The 16,871-nt window shown below is 57.2% G+C and overlaps 2 pseudogenes; one reads left to right on the forward strand and one right to left on the reverse strand.

The window, feature by feature from the left end:
* Positions 1–5,675: 5,675 nt before the first annotated feature.
* Positions 5,676–9,315, reverse strand: LOC132369017 (thimet oligopeptidase-like; annotated as a pseudogene).
* LOC132369060 (serine/arginine-rich splicing factor 3-like) lies at positions 9,314–13,985 on the forward strand (annotated as a pseudogene).
* The last annotated feature ends 2,886 nt before the right edge of the window (positions 13,986–16,871 follow it).

Below are 16,871 nucleotides of genomic sequence, written 5' to 3' on the forward strand. Positions count from 1 at the left end.
GGCCTACCCGCCCACGTTGGCTCCCTGGCCCAGCGGGCGTACTGGGCTCTGCTGAGCCAGCAGAGGGACCAGAGCATCGTGGCCCTGGGCCAGAGCGGTGCTGGCAAGACCACCTGCTGCGAGCAGGTCCTGGAGCACCTGGTGGGGATGGCAGGCAGTGTGGATGGCAGGGTCTCAGGTACAGTGGTCTCCAGGTGACGTGCAGCTGGGACGTGGTGGGGGCGGTGGCGTGGGGGAAGGGAAGGGAGAGTCAGAGGGGGTGCTGGGCGGCTCTTTCTTATATCTGCTCAGCTAGCGTTCACTGAGCACCTGTGTGCAGACCCTGTGCTGGCTTCTGGGCAGGGCCACCCCTAGTCTGTTGGGTACTTTTGTGTGAATTAGAAACAGGTACTCCTTGCCTAAGACACTCACTGCCACATGTGGAACCGTCGTCACGCATTGACATTGTTAGAACCAAACACTTGACCACCACGTTCTGGGCCATCATCCTAATAAGTATACAGGCCTATGGCTATCTGATATAAATGCTGTGCCCTTAGGTGTGGTGTCCTTGTGCAGCGCACAGCCCACTGGACTGTGCAGAGGACCCGATAAGTAAAAACAAAGACAAGGAGGCACTGACAGCCGGAAGGGAGACTCAGCTGCACATCTGTGCCAGACTCCAGTGCTCTGCACCGCTTGCTGGCCGAGCTGGGGAGGGGAGAGGCGGAGGGAGCACAGAGAAGGGGCCGGGGGGCTTCCTTGAGGAAATGATGTTTGAGCTGGGCATTAAAGAAAGAGTTTCAACATTGTAAATCAACTATACTTCAATAAAAAATAGTGTCAGTTGGTGATAATAATTACAATATTGATGGGGATCGTGGTAAATGCTTGCTGAGGACTTACGCGCCAGGCTCTATTCCAAGCAGGTTAACTTATTTATTATTTAAAACATCCCTATAAGGTAGACATTATTATTATTTGAATTTTATAGATGAGGCCATTAAAACGCAGGGAGGTTAACCAGCTTGCCCAAGGCCACACAGCTCATACATCCTAGCACCGAGATTCAAACACAGACAGTTTGGCTCCAGAGCTGTTACCCCTGGGCCAGTGTTCTCAATGTATTGTTGCCCCTCTGAGGAGCCTTTTTAGTTGTTCTTTCTCCTAATCGTCTCCCACCATGAAAAGTTAATGCCATAGATTCACCATATATTTGTTTATGCAGTGTGTGTGTATGTGTGTATATATATACAGACACACACAGACGTGTGTGTGTGTGTGTATCTGTGCTCTATTCTATACATAAGAAAGGAAAACTGCCCCCATCCTCAAGAATCAGTTTCTGCCCTCTTGGGGGCAGTATTCCCCCTGCTGAGAATATATGGCCCAGGCAGTATTGCTTTTCTAATAATAACAAACAATACTAACACCACCACATTTGGAGCATGTTCTGAGCACTTTACATTATTAAATCTTTTAGTCTTTGTGGCAACCACATGAGGTAAGTAAGTACTATTATTACCCCCATCTTATAGATGGGGTATCTGAGGCACAGGGAGGTTAATTTATTCGCTCCAAATCAGGTGACTAACAACGGGGAGAGGCCATATTCAAGCTTGTTTAACCATTGTACTATCCTGCTTCTCCACTGGGCTTATTCCAATGCTTTATTGATCACCTGTTCTGCACCTGGCCCAGGTTAGAGCCCTGTGAGGAGCTGGGGATACAGCAAGGAGAGGCCCTCCCAGAATGTAGATCTGCTGAAAGTGTGTGTTGGGGGAGTGGGAGTCAGGCTAGGCTGTATCCAGGTGCCTAGCACATAGTGGGTGCTTGTTAAATAGTTATGTTAAAAAGCTTGGGACTGCTGGGCTTTTTGAGCTGGCTGTGATGGGCGTTCCCCGACAGCAGGTCCAAGAATGTTAATGCTCTGCCCTCCTCCTAGACTCCACCAGGCCCAGGAGGCCCTAGGGCAGCCCTTGTCACTCAGATCGTACCAATCCTAGGTGTGTGTATCTCCCCTTCTGGGCTCACTCTTGCTCACCCCGCGCCCCTGCTTGCAGCACAGGGCCAGCCCAGCAGCGGAAGAGGTGTGGCTTAGAGCTGAGTTGGGGGAGTGGAGGGGCCCCTGCTGGGGCCTGGGGCCAGAATGGGGTCCTGTGAGAGGTGGGGGTGGCAGCAGCCGGGCCACGGGTGATGCCCTGTCTGTGCCCCACCAGTGGAGAAGATTCGAGCCACCTTCACTGTCCTCCGGGCCTTTGGCTCCGTGTTCACCGGCCACAGCCGCCGTGCCACCCGGTGCTCCATGGTGATGTCACTGGACTTGAACGCCACAGGCCGAGTCACGGCCGCCCAGCTCCAGGTGAGGCCTCTGGGTGGGAGGGAGAGGGGGCTCTTTGGGGCTGCAGTAGCCTCAGCCCCACTCAGCAGGGCCCACGCCTCCAGCTGGGACCCTGGAATGTGTCTAAATGGTCATCGCTCCCCAGGCCAAGGCCAGCTCCTCCCCACCTCACTCAGTGCCCAGACATCTCCTCCCGGAGCAGGCCAGCTCGTCTGTGCCTCGGAGTATCACAGGGATGAAATATTCATGAGTAGATACATAATTCAGCCGCTCATTAGCTGGGTCTTAAAAGCGTAAGCTGAAATTAAACAGGCGCTCGCTGGCCTTCTGCGGCAGCCCGTGTGTGACAGGCACATGGCCTGTTTGTTCCTCTCTCTGAAATCACCTGGCTCCTCCCCTTCCCCCCCCCCACGCCCCCGCCAACATTCTGTTTGAACAGAAAACAGGATTAGGTTATTAGAAGGGTTGTTTGTATGCGGAGCTAGGAGAATACCCAGACTCGCTGGTGCACGATAAATCCCTTTCTGTCCCGGCCCTGAAAGTCTACCGTGCATCACCATGTGGGTCAAGTTATTAAGGGCTTCGGTTGCATAAGAGTGTGTTGGAGGGCGGCTCTGGGTTAATTGTTAGTACCCTTGGATTCCTTCATCGGAATGAGCCCGTTGCATTCGTTGATTGCCTGCGTGGACGCTGAATCAGTGAGACAAAGGCCTGGCACGTTTTGATTTGGAGGCGTCCAGCCAAGTTGGGGCCTGAGGTGCTGCCTCGAAGAGTGGGCCTGGGGGTTGGTGGGGGTGTGCGGGCAGCCTAGCGGGGCCTCGTGCTGACCGGCGCCTGTCCTCTCCCCTGGCAGACGATGCTGTTGGAGAAGAGCCACGTGGCCCGGCAGCTGGAAGGGGAAGGCAATTTCGAGGTTTTCTCCCAGATGCTATCCGGATTGGACCTGGCTCTCAGGTGAGCGACTGGGCTGAGCAGGGACAGCCGAGGGCAGTGAGACAAAGGGCCTCCGCTCTCCAGGGCCCCAGCCCTGCCTCTGCCCAGAGGTGAGAGGCAGTGGAGCCCAGTGGTTAGGAATCTGGCCTCTGATTCTTGCTGCCTGGTACTGCTCCTGGGCTGGGTGAACCTGGCCAGGTGTCACCTGCTCTGAACCTCCGTTTCTTCCTCTGTAAAGTGGAAATAGTACCTTGACTGCTGACCTTACAGGATTAAGTGAGATAATTCACATATGGCTCTTTATACACGCTGGGGGGTGGTGGTGGATGTCTGCTGTGACGGTGACATTTTGGTACAGGTTCTGACAGCAGCGTGGGAGGTGGGCAAGGAACAGCAGACCCCAAATCTTCCAGAAGCTCCTAAACTCTGTGAGAGCCTTGGGTGCACCTGAGGTAGCTCAGGGCGAGGAGGCACCAGGTGGAACAGCAGAGAAGCCACAAGACTCATCTGGGAGGGCCTTCTGGGGGAGGTGGCCCAGGGAGTCATCTCTGCCCCTCGCTGACTCCTGGGAATTCTTGGACATGTGGCTCCCTGTCTCTGAGCCTTGGTTTCCTCATCTGTTGAACGAATGAGTAAGGTTCTATCTAGTGAAGCTCCAGGGAGTGCTCACCCCAGGCGAGGGGTGATAATTTTCAATTTGCCTCTGCGTCCCCCATCATTTGTCTCCTGCCTTCCACCCCCGTCTGAAGGGCAGGCCCAACCTGTCCTGAGCCTCTTGGCTAAGGCCAGAGGGGCACCTTACCCTTTGGAGAGAGGGCAGATTAGGGAGGAAACTCCCAGTTTTCAGAGCAGGGTAACTGAGGAGTAAGGAAGCTTCTGGAAGGCCTTCACTTAAGAAGGGCCCATTGAGGGCAGCAAGTGAGGAATATTCGGGAGGCAGGGCCAGGGCCTGAGGCAGACCCCGGGGCCACCTGGGGCACTCTGTGGAGCCCCGTGCCATGATGCCCACCTGCCCTGCCAGGCCACTGGTGTGGGTGGGTCCTCCCTTACTTCTGGTCCCTTCTCTGTTTCCAGGACAGAACTGTACCTGCACCAGCTGGCAGACAGCAGCTCCTTCGGCATGGGCGTGTGGCCTAAGGTAAAGAGGAGGTCCTTCTGGGTGTGAGTGGGTGTCTGTGTCCCCATGGCCAAGATGGGCGGGTCCCCTGTGTGGCTCGTCCCTCTGCCACTGGGGTGAGTAGTTGGCAAGGGCTGGTCACGTGGGGGAGGCAGGGTTGCCTTTATGGGGCCTGGGCTTGTCAGGGAAATGAGTCTTGTGCTGATAAAGGGAACCAGGAGGTGGTTTGTGTAGAGGTTAGGGCGCGGTCTCCGGGACAGGCTGTCTGGGTTCAAACCCCGGCTCTGACACTTACTGGATATGAGACCTCAGGCATGGACCCTAGCCTCTCTGAATGTCTGTGTCCTCTTCGGTAAAATAACAACAGAACGGGCGGGCAGGCTGAGGGGAGGACAGAGCGTGGCATGGCCTGCCCGCCTGGGCCACGGGGAGAAGGTCGGGGCGCCGCCCGTGCCCTCGTTCCGCTGCCTGGCGTCCTTTGTGGAGGCAGGGCTCCCAAGGAGCTCAAAGGCCAGGGAAGGACACACGGGACGGTCCAGAGCCACCCTACCGCTCCAGTGGTGCAGCACCCTCTCTGAATTCCTACTGCCACCAAAACACATCCCTAAGGCCTTTGGGAAGAATTGCTAGGACCCAGGAAGGCGGCCCCTTGCTGTGGTCCAGACTTCAGCAGCTGCCGATGACCAGAGGGAGCCAGCCGGCCGGCCGTGAGCAGGAGGACAGGACACGGGGACAGGGACAGCCACAGCCGGGCTTCCCGCAGCTGTGCCCACCGCCAGAACCAGCTCCAGCCAGTCACAGCCCCCGAGATGCCAAACAGTGACGGGCGAGAGGCCGGCAGGAAACTGACACCCCCTCACTGGAGAGCCTGCCCGGTCGGGGTGCGGGGCACCATCCCCGTCTGAACTCACCCCACAGCTCAGCCGTCTCCCAGTGACCCAGACGCGTCACCACGGCCCCAGGGCTGATCCCCGACCAAGGTCAGAACTCCCCCCAGGGTGACGGCCCCCATGCCACTCCTGTGGTGGAAGGGACGGCAGGCAGAGACCAGGAGTAGAGTCTTTTTTATTAATGGCTGCGTTTTCAAAGAACCGTTTTGTTACCAGGAAAGCTCCCCAGGAAGGGATTGCATTAGTGCAACAAGGGGGAGCCTTGATGCCAGGCTTTCCAGACACTTCCAGGTGGAGACTTTTGGCCTAGGCCGGCTGCCGGGGACTCGGGGGCTGGGAGGACACACGGCCCCTCCCCCGCCCCGACGGGGCGCTAAGGCACCCGGCCCGCCTGGGGGGGCAAAACCCCGTGCCGTCAGCAGGCCGGCGGCTTGCAGCCCTCAACCTGCAGCCCTTTGTTCAGGAGGAAGGCGTCCTGCATGGGGTCACAACCCAGGAAGAGCTTCACCATGCCCTTGGCATCCTCGGAGCCCCCTGGCCTCAGAATGCAGCTTCTGTAGTCCATGGCAACGTGAGGAGAGGGGGCGGGGCTGCAGGAGGGTGGAGCACCCCCTTCACGGAGGGTGTGGGTGTGGCCACCTCTGCTGTGACTCAACAAAGGGCAGGGGAGCAGGGGGTTCTGGGCAGGGCCCTCAGAGCCTGGCAGGCCCAGGCGGGCGGCACAAGCATCTAGGCCCAGGCCAAGGACCTCCGTGTTGGTCTGCACGGCAGGCCGGCCTCTCACCTTGCCACTCAGGACGCCCTCCTGCTTGAAACGAGTGTGTGGACCGTGTCCGCGGAGTACACCTCGCTGCACAGGTAGCCATAGGACTGGGCGTCGTAGCTTCCTGCCAGGTGGCCGAAGGTCGCAGGCAGGTGGGTCCCTGGGACACACGCGGAGAGGCTCCTGCCCGGCCCCCTGGCCGCTCCGTGCCCCTTCCCCAGAGCCCAGAGCTTGGGGCCTCAAAGCAGCCCTGTCTGAGTCCCCTGCCACTAGAGGGAGTATTGGCCCAACACTTCTAGAAAACGGGGACCTTGCGGGCAACTCAGTGGAGGGACACAAATCAATCTTTGCCGACTTTCTGCTGAAGCTCACGAGGGTTCACCCCTAAGCCTCTTACAGGGACAGCTGCCCGAGGCTCCGAGGGATGAGTCAGGGCTCGCCCTCCAGCACGGGGAGAGCGCGGGTTAAAGCGCTCACGAGGGAGTGAACTGCGTCTCCGCACCGACACGCACGGGCAAACCTCGTCGACGCGTTCCGTCCGGGGTATGAAGCCCTCTCCTGCCTCTTCCAGGCTCTCCAGAAAGCACGTGCAGATACGCCCAGCCCACCCTCGGACTCCACGGGCCACAGCTGGAGGGACCAGCCCAGGAACCCAGGCAGGAAGAGGCCAGAGGTCAGCGGGCCTCGACCAGAGCCCGTCAGTCGGTTCCCCTTCACACACCACCAGAGGATCCTCTTGAACTGGGCAGTAGCCGCCAACCGACCGCTAAGGTGGGCCCGGCGTGTGCTTGGCTACCTGGCGTGGCTGGGACCCTGAGGATCTCCTGGCAGAGGCGGGCATTGTCCTAGGCCGGGTCCGAGGGCGTCTGCGTGTGCAGGGCCTGGTCCACCTTGGCCGGGACGATCTGGCGCAGGTTGAAGAGGCCTGGAGGGCGGGAGGAAGGAGACGGGGGCGCTGGCACTGTGTCCAGGCCGTGCTTTCCAGCCGGGCGGTCCGGGAGCCCCTTTCCTTTCCCTCGGCCCGGCCGCACGGGAGTTGGCCAGCCGGGACTTGATGAGCTTGTCCAGCAGCTCCTGGGGGACGGCACTGCCCGTGCCCCGCCGAGACTGGCAGCAGCGCCAGGGCTTCACAGGGTGCGGCGCTCCCGGCCCCAGAGCCTACCCTCTGGTTCTCATCACTGGCTGTCACCAGAGTCGCAGGCAACGTGCCTTTGTTTTCGTTTGTCTTTTTTCCGGCCCGCAGCCACGCAAAGCTGTGAAGCCCTGCCACTCGCTGCCACGTGGATGCACCCTGAGAACACGGTGCTCAGCGAGAGAAGTCAGACACAGAAGGACACACAGGGTGTGACCCCACTGAGGGGAAACGTCCAGAACAGGTAGATCCACAGAGTCAGAGTGGGTTCCTGGTTGTCAGGGACAGGGGAGGGGAGGGAATGATAACTAAGGGCGTGAGGGACCTTTTTGGGGTGAGGGAAATGTTCCAGAACAGGGCAGTAGTGACGGCTGCACAGCTCAGTAAAGTGTCCCCACGCGCTCCGGTTGCAGTCTGTGAGAGCATCGCTCTCAGGACGAAGGGCTGACTGCAGGAAGACTGAACGAGCACTGGGTCCTGGGCCCAGACGCTCAGCTGGGGACCCCCCCATTGGGAAGTCACTGGGACTTGCTGAGCCTCCACCGAGACTTGCAGCAGCCCCAGGACCTCACAGGGCGTGGTGCTCCCGGCCCCAGAGCCTAACCTCTGGTTCTCATCACTGCCTGTCACCAGCCTTGCATGCAACGTTCCTTTCTTCTATTTTGTCTTTTTTAAAGGCAACTCTTGAATACCTGTATTTAACATGCAGGGAACCAGTCCTGACTCCTTGATCTGGGACTTGCAGCCTCCAGAGTCTCGAGGACATCCACTTCCGTCGTTTACGCGCCCAGTGCGTGGGGTTTGATGATGGAAACTGACACCGAGAGCGTCTCCTCGTGCGGGGTGACATCAGCGGAAGAATCCCGTGGCGAGGGCCTGCCTGAGGACCACGGGAGAGCCCGGGCCCTCCCCGCCCCCTGCCTTCAGCCCCTCGCCCGCCCCCTCCTGGGAGCGGAGCTGGTGCATCGCTTGCCAGAACTCATGGAAGTAGGTCTCCAGCTCATCATGCTGCAACAGGGAGGGCGGGTTGGGCGTAGGCTTGGTGAAGTTGGCCACCATGGCCGCGATGGCAATCTGGCGCCTCCCGTCCTGCTGCAGGCAGCCCGGCTGCAGGCCAAAGCAGGCCATGTGCCCGGACTTCCCTTCCCTGGGGAGGGACGCGGGTGAGGCCCCGCTACCACAGAGGAGCCCCGGCCCACGGCCGACAGGTTCCCCCACGCATGCACCGAGGGTAGAGGTCCAGGTAGAACTTGCTGATGGATGACCTTGCCCGAGGCCGCGTCCCGGACCGTGTAGAGCCTCACATCTTCATCTTCGTGACGCATGTTGGTGCCTTCCTCCAGGTCGAAGGTCAGCCCCAGCAGCTCCTGGGAGATGCCCAGCCGCCCGCGCGTGACCACCTGCATGGGGAAGGACTCATTGAGCAGGTACTGGTCCACGTGGTAGCGCGTCTCCTCCCCCTGGTTCATGTAGTAGCGCAGGTCCTAGACGTTGATGGGCCCGTCAAAGTGCAGGCCCCGCCTCTGGCACTCAGCCTTCTTTAGCTCCAGGATCACGGCCGCTCCTGCTCCCCGAGGGGCTTCAGCTTCTGGGCCAGCTCATCTGCGGGCAGAGGGGAGAGGCTCAGCTATGTCCCTGTGGCAGCCGCCCAGCCGCCCCCCACCCCACACCCCTCGAGGCAGAATGAAGGGTTGGGGAAGGCGACCCCCAAGGGCTGACACAGTGGGGTCTCAGGCAGCACCACGTCCAGTCAAGGTCCACCTGACCCCCGTCCCCACTGGGACTCGGGGAGGCGGGGTTACCTAGGAAAGTGGCCACCACCTGGCTGGTCTTGGCCATGTTCATCTCCAGCACAGAGTCGGCACGCGTGCTGAATCCCAGCAGGCGGGACTTCTGAGCCTGCAGCCTTACCAGCTCCCCGAGGATCGCGCAGTTCTCCTGGAACCCAGAGACAGCCAGCGCTGGGGACCGTGGGCCACGCCCTCCCCACAGGCCCCGGGCCAGGTCTCTGTGGGTGGGAGGGCTCTCAGGCCACTGGCGGGCACAGCCAAACCCCCTCCCTCCTCCTCCTGGCCTGGATTTCTAGACACTTTGGTGCTGTCCTAACATGTGGTCTTTATGAACACAGGTCCTTTTGGAACCAGAAACGGCATGAACCATGATGAGCTCTAAGGCCAAGGGCAGGAAGAAATGTGACCAGGCTCTCCAGGAGCCACCCAGGGGCCTCCCCGGGCTCAACAATACAAACTTGGCTGCCGTGCAGACAGCAGCTCATCCCCACGGCGCCCGAACACCCAGCCCCTGGACGGCGAGAGACCTGTTGCTGCAGGTGCCCCGTGGTTGGCTGGTGAGGCCTGGCCCCAGGCGTACGCCACCTTCTCTGGGGCCACCTCTCTGGGTCTGCGGTGGGGTTCTCCTGGGAGCCCCCAGTCACCACAGGACCAACGTGGCCTGTCTGCAGCCCAAGAAGGTGGGGACACAGGTCTGTCCCCCGTGGACATCACCCGCGAGGCCGAGCAAGCACCAGTGGTGTCTGCGGGGAAGATGAAGGGCTCATGCACAGCCCCCATCTACTGAAGATGCTAAACGGGAGAAGCACAGACTGCAGCCACATGCGGTATGGACCAAACGCAAGTGTCCTTGCAGGAACCGATGTCTGAATGTCGAGGCTGTTCCCGGGCCACAGTGAGAAGGCCCAGGCCCCACGCAAGGCACAGAGAGGGGATGGGGGGAACATCTGCGAATCTGAGCTCATCGGGCATCACCCCAGAAGGAGAGGGAGAGAGCCAGAAGGAGATACGGAGGGAGAGGGAGAGAGAGGGAGGTACAGACGTCTCTCCCTTCCCTGGGGGTTCTCTAGTGCAGCCAAGCCTGAAAACCACTGCATTTCGGGAGATGGGTCCTCGTGGAAAAGTTAAATAGTAGCTCATGGCATTATCGACACATATTAAAATGGCCCCAAATCTTGGGGAGTCAGGGAGGGGAGCTGGCGGCTGCCTCGTAAACGAGGAGAGATTGGGCGTCAGAGGAGGTGCCTGCCTCCACCACCTCCGCCACCGCCGCCCCCCCCAGGGCCCCGCAGACTTCATCTCCCAGCTGTGGTCCTGGGCTGGAAGGTAGCGGGGAGGTCAGGCCGTCCCAAGCATCAACGTTGACTTCAGGGCTGATCTGAAAGGCGCCTGGTGTTTGTTGAAGCAGAAAAAAGAGAAAGCAGTGGGCAGAGGATGGGAGGGGGAGGGAGCCCCCATCAGCCCTTCTCCCTGTCTCCCTCTCTGTCTCCCTCTCTGTCTCCCTCCCTCCCTCCCTCCCTCTACCTCCCTGCCTCTCACTCTCCCTCCATCTCTCCCTCTGCCTCTCTCCCTCCCTCTCTCCCTCCCTCTCTCCCTGTCCCTCTTGCCCTGTCCTGTCCCTCTCTCCCTCCCTCCATCCCTGTCTCTCTTTCCCTGTCCCTCTCTCCCTCTCCCTCTATCCGTCCCCCCTCCCTTTCCCCGTTTCCATCTCCCTCTCTGCCTCCCTCTTTCCCTGTCCCTGTTTCCCTGCTCTGCTCTCCCTCTCCCTCTTTCCCTCTCCCTCTCTCCCTGTCCCCCTTTCCCTGTCCCTGTTTCCCTGTTCCGTTCTTCCTATACCTTTTTCCCTCTCCCTCTCTCCCTCTCGTGCTCCCTCTCCCTCTCCCTCTCCCTCCACCTCCTTCCCTCTCCAGAGAGGGAAGGAGGTGGAGGGAGAGGGACAGGGAGCAGGAGAGGGAGGGGGGAGAGGGAGAGAGGGATAGAGGGAGGGAGAGGGACAGGGAGCAGGAGAGGGAGGGGGGAGAGGGAGAGAGGGATAGAGGGAGGGAGGGAAAGACAAAGACATCTCTCCCTCCCTCCCTCTATCCCTCTCTCCCTCCCTCTCTCCCTCTCTCCCTCCCTCTCTCCCTCTTCCTCGCTCCCTCTCCTCCCTCTCCCTCCGTCTCTCCATCTCCCTCACTCCCTCCCAGAGACAGAGAGACGAAGAGGCAGAGACAAGGGAGAGGGAGAGAGGGAGAGGGAGAGAGAGGGGGAGAGAGGGAGAGAGGGAGAGAGAGAGAGGTCTCTTCCTCCCTTTCCCTCTCTCCTCCTTCTCTCCCTCTCTCCCACTCTCCCTCTTCCCTCTCCCTCTCTCCCCCCTCCCTCTCTCCCTCTCCCCCTCTCCCTCGTCTCTCCCTCTCCCTCCATCTCTCCCTCTCTGGGAGGGAGTGAGGGAGACGGAGAGACGGAGGGAGAGGGAGAGGGAGGAGAGGGAGGGAGACGTTTCCTCCCTCCCTTTCCTCCCTCTTCTCCCTCTCCCTCTCCCTCTCCCTCTAACTCTCCCGCTCCCTCCATCTCTCCATCTCCCTCACTCCCTCCCAGAGGGAGAGGGGAGGGAGAGAAGGAGAGGGAAAGAGGAGAGGGAAGAGGGAGAGGAAAGAGGCAGAGGAAAGAGGCAGAGGGAAGAGGCAGAGGGAAGAGGGCGAGAGGGAGAGGGAGAGAGAGGGGGAGACGGAGAGAGGGAGAAAGAGAGAGGTCTCTTCCTCCCTTTCCCTCTCTCCTCCTCTCTCTCCCTCTCTCCCACTCTCCCTCTTCCCTCTCCCTCTCTCCCCCCTCCCTCTCTCCCTCTCCCCCTCTCCCTCGTCTCTCCCTCTCCCTCCATCTCTCCCTCTCTGGGAGGGAGTGAGGGAGAGGGAGAGACAGAGGGAGGGAGAGGGTGAGACAGAGGGAGGGAGAGGGAGAGAGGAAGGGAAAGGGCGAGGGAGGGAGAGGGAAGGAGGGCGAGACGTCTCTCCCTCTCCGTCTCCCTTCCCCTCCCTCTCTCTCTCTCCCTCCCTTCCTCTCCCTCTCCCTCTCCTAGAGGGAGGGAGGGAGAGGGCGAGACAGAGGGAGAGGAGAGGGGGAGTCGGAGAAGGAGGTAGGGAGAGGGAGAAGGCGAGAGGGTGCCTGCTTCCCTCTCTGTCTCCCTCCCTCCCTCCCTCCCTCTCCGTGTCCCTGTCTCCCCCCTCTCCCTCTCCCTCTGTCTCTCCCTCTCTGGGAGGGAGAGAGGGAGAGGGAGAAGGAGGGAAAGTGATGGAGGGAGGGAGAGGGAGAGAGGGTGAGGGAGAGAGGGAGAGAAGGAGGAGAGAGGGAGAGGGAGGGAGGAAGAGAGCTCTCCCTCTCTCCCCCCTCTCTCTCCCCCTCCCTCTCTCCCTCTCCCCCTCTCCCTTGTCTTTGCCTCTCCCTCCGTCTCTCCCTCTCTGAGAGGGAGTGAGGGAGACGGAGAGACGGAGGGAGAGGGAAAGGGAGGAGAGGGAGGGAGGCAGAGGGAGGGAGGGAGGGAGAGACGTCTCCTCCCTCCCTCTCCTCCCTCTTCTCCCTCTCCCTCTCCCTCCAACTCTCCCGCTCCCTCCATCTCTCCATCTCCCTCACTCCCTCCCAGAGGGAGAGACGGAGGGAGAGGCAGAGACAGGGGAGAGGGAGAGAGGAAGAGGGAGAGAGAGCGGGGAGAGAGGGAGAGGAAGAGAGGGGGAGGGAGAGAAGGAGAGGGAAAGAGGAGAGGGAAGAGGGAGAGGAAAGAGGCAGAGGAAAGAGGCAGAGGGAAGAGGGAGAGGAAGAGGGAAGAGGGAGAGAGGAGAGAGGGAGATAGGGAGAGGAAAGAGAGAGGGAGAGGGAGGGAGAGGGAGAGAGGGAGGGAGAGAGGAAGAGACAGAGGGGGAGAGAGAGAGGGAGTGGGAAAGAGGTAGAGGGAGAGCGGAACAGGGAAAGAGGTACAGGGAGAGAGGGAGGCAGAGAGGGAGGAGAGGAAGCAGGGAGAAAAGAGAGAAAGAACACACCGTCTACATTTCTGTCAAACGACACCGGGGATCCTTACACAACCAGGAGAAAGTAACACAGGGAGGCTCTTTCTCAGCTGGAACTGGAACTGCAGACGGGGCCAAACACCACCAGGCTGGCCACACGTGTCCAGCCGCCGCTCCAGCCCCGTCAGCCGTGAGTCCGGTCACCAGGGCTCTGAGTGTCTGCTCCAGGGAGCTGGGGTTCACCCTCTCACCCGGGAGGCCGGGCCAAGAGAGCAGGGCCCCGGGCTGGACACATAGGGGAAAACGCATCCCCACAGGACAGCTTGTGCGAGCAGATTCAGCTACCAGATTCTAGAGGCCCGGGACCACCCTGTGGCCCGTGAAACCCAGGAGCCACGAGGGTCTTGCAACGTGATTCCTGTCCGTTGGACTGTAAAGTTTGTGTAGGGAATCTTGGAAACAGTGGTAACAAGGCTGAATTGGAACGAGCTTTAGGCTATTATGGACCACTCTGAAGTGTGTGGGGTGCTAAAAACCCTCCCGGCTTCGCTCTCGTTGAATGTGAAGATCCCCGAGATGCAGCCGATGCTGTCCGAGAACTAGATGGGAGAACACTATGTGGCTGCCGAGTAAGAGTGGACCTGTCGAATGGGGAAAAGAGAAGTCGAAATCGTGACCGCCTCCTTCTTGGGGTCGTCGCCCTCGAGATGATTATGGGAGGAGGAGTCCTCCACCTCCCACACATCTCCAAGATGGAGAGCCTTCTCCGTCAGCCAGAGCAGGTCCCTTTCTAGATATAGGAGAAGAGAGAGATCCCTGTCCCAAGAGAGAAATCACAAGCCGTCCCGATCTTTCTCTAGGTCTCCTAGCCGATCTAGGTCAGATGAAAGGAAATAGAAGACCACTTTGCAAGAGGAGTGGTGTACAGGCAATAACTTCATTTGGCAGGAGTATGTACAGAAAATTCAAGTTTTGTTTGAGACTTCCGAAGCTTGGTGCACTTTTTAAATGTTTTAGTTGTTCACATTTGTTTGTCTCTTGGGACAGTGACACATAAAGGTGTCATTCTCTATGGTTTGAAATGGGTCCTGGGAGGCATGTAATATGAAGAATTGTTACCTTACAATGTTCCCTTAAGCAAAATTGAACTTGCTTTGAATTTTTGGTCTTGCCTAGACTGATAATAAAACTCTAACTCCTGCCCACCTAAAGTGTGATGTTTACTATTATGGAAACAACACTGGCAAACATTGAAAAGACTTTCTGTAGCTGGGATATGGTATGCAGCTGTAGTTAAGCAAGCAGTCTTTAAAAGGTGCTGTGAACCCAAGCCAGCAGGTAAAAATGAAAGCCGCACCCTTACCCTAGATTAGAGGTTTAAAAATTCCACTAGTCTTCACACCGGACAAGAGATTGTCCAGGGAGTTTAAAATCTAAGAAGTTTCAAGGAAGTTAGTTTACCTTTGAGTTAGGTCATACGTCCCCTCTGTGATTGCTGTACATGAATACATAGCTCTTTGTAATATTTTTTGGAAATTTGAGATTATCAAGATACCAATGTCCTGCCAGATTAAGAGTATATTGTAGAGCTGAACTTTGAGTTACTGTGCAATTTTTTTTTTCATGCTGTCATTTGTAATATGTTTTGTGAGAATCCTTGGGATTAACGTTTTGGTTGCAAAAGAAAAAAAGAAAAGAAAAGAATCCGCCTGCCAATGCAGGGGACACAGGTTCAAGCCCTGGTCCGGGAAGATCCCAGGTGCCGCAGATCAACTAAGCCCGTGGGCCACAACTACTGAGCCTGCACTCTAGATCCTGGGAGCCAGAACTACTGAGCCCCCGTGCCACAACTACAGAAGCCCACACGCAACGAAGACCCAATGCAGCAAGAAAAAAAAGACGATACTGGCCAGGTGATCAAGGGTAAAATCGTTTGTCATAAGTCCCGTTGATGGTGTGTATCCTTGATGTGACCTGAGGAGAATGGCATTTTTATCTCTGTCTGGGTCTTCCGCCCCAAACCCCATAACTCCAGACCAACCATAAGAAAACATCAGAAAACAAACAGACTAACAAATTGAGGGACAAAACACCTGACCAGTCCTCCTCAAAACTTTCAAGGTATCAAAACCCAGCGACGTCTGAGAAATGTCACAGCCCAGAGGAGACTGGGACAGAAAAAGGATGTTAGGGGAACACTAGGGAAATTCTAATAAAGTGTGGACTTTAGTTAATAACAATGTATCCATCTTGGTTCCTTAGTTGGATAAACATGTCACACTAAGGTACTAATGAGTTGGAAATAGGGGTACTGGGTCAGGGTCCACGGCACTCTGTACACTCTGTACAGATCTTTGCAACTTTTTTGTAACTCTAAGCTCTTGTAAAATTAAGCGAGTACTGAACAGAGCTAAGAATGTTATTTCCCTGATTTGAACATGCCTGAGTTTCTTTTCATGGTCACATTTTTGCTATTTGGATGTGTCTTGGAATCAGTAGCAAAGGAGAGTTGCCAGCCCCTGGGAAGATGTGGGTGGTTCGCAGGTGGCTTGCTCTGGAGCTGAAGACCATGGTGGGAAGTCTGCAGCCTCGGGCTGCACTTAGAAACATGGGAGGGGATGGGCCAGCTCAGTTAGGGATGGAACCTATAAATAAAACTTTTTTCTTTTCCGTTATGGCTTATCACAGGATACTGAATATAGTTCCCTGTGCTAGACAGTAGGACGTTGTAGTTTATCCATCCTATATTTAATAGTTTGCATCTGCTAACCCCAAACTCCCAATCCAACCCTCCCTCACTGTTTCTCCCCCTTGGCAACCACAAGTCTGTTCTCTATGTCTGTGAGTCTGTTTTTGTTTTGTAGACGAGTTCATTTGTGTCGTATTTTAGATTTCACATATAAGTGAGATCATATGATATTTGTCTTTCTCTTCTGACTTACTTCACTTAGTATGATAATCTCTAGGTCCATCCACGTTGCTGCAAATAGCATTATTTCATTCTTTTTATGGCTGAATAATATTCCATTGTATATATGTACCACATCTTCTTTATCCATTCATCCATCAGTGGACATTTAGGTAGCTTCCATGTCTTGGCTACTGTAAATAGTGCTGCAATGAACGTTGGGGTGCATGTATCTTTCTTTCTTTCTTCTTTCCTTCTTCCTTTCTTCCTTTCTTTCTTTCTCTCTCTCTCTTTCTCTTTCTTTCTTTCTTTCTCTCTCTCTCTCTTTCTCTCTTTCTTTCTTTTTTCTTTCTTCTTTTATTGTCACACGGCATGTGAGATCTTAGTTCCCTGACCAGAGATGGAACCCACGCCCCCTGCACTGGAAGCATGGATTCTTAACCACTGGACCACCAGGGAAATGCCAGGGGTGTATGTATAGTTTTGAATTAGAGTTTTCTCCGGATCTATGCCCGGGAGTGGAATTGTGGAACCCTATGGCAGCTGTATCTGTTCCTGCACGCCTCACATCAACCACCTGCACTCCAATCCTTGCTCTCAACGTCATCTTCGGGGAACCCAACCTGCGACAGGGACCTTGACAAGAAGAAATGGCTCAGGGAAAAGCTACCTGCACGGGGAGGAGATAGAGACCATCGCCCCTGGGGTGCGGAGGGGAGAGTGGGTGCAGAGGTTTGTCATTTCACCCCCGATACTCATCTCAGCCCTCGTGGCTGCCCCACTCTAGGTCACCTCGGGATACAGAGGTGAGCCGGTTAGAGTCCCTGCCTGTGCAGGAATCGGGGCACCAGCGGGTCTGAATAATATTAGTGCAGGGTCTCCCCCGTGGCACTGGGGTTATTCGGGGCGGGTCATCCTCTGCTGAGGGCCCCTCCTGGGCACTGTGTGGGGTTTAGCAGCATCCCTGGCCTCACCCATTTGATTCCAGGGGCCCTCCCTCCCAGTTGTGACAACCACAGATTTTCCCCACACATCACGGAA

Source organism: Balaenoptera ricei, chromosome 1 (assembly GCF_028023285.1).
Source record: "Balaenoptera ricei isolate mBalRic1 chromosome 1, mBalRic1.hap2, whole genome shotgun sequence".
In the NCBI taxonomy this organism is placed as follows: domain Eukaryota; kingdom Metazoa; phylum Chordata; class Mammalia; order Artiodactyla; family Balaenopteridae; genus Balaenoptera; species Balaenoptera ricei.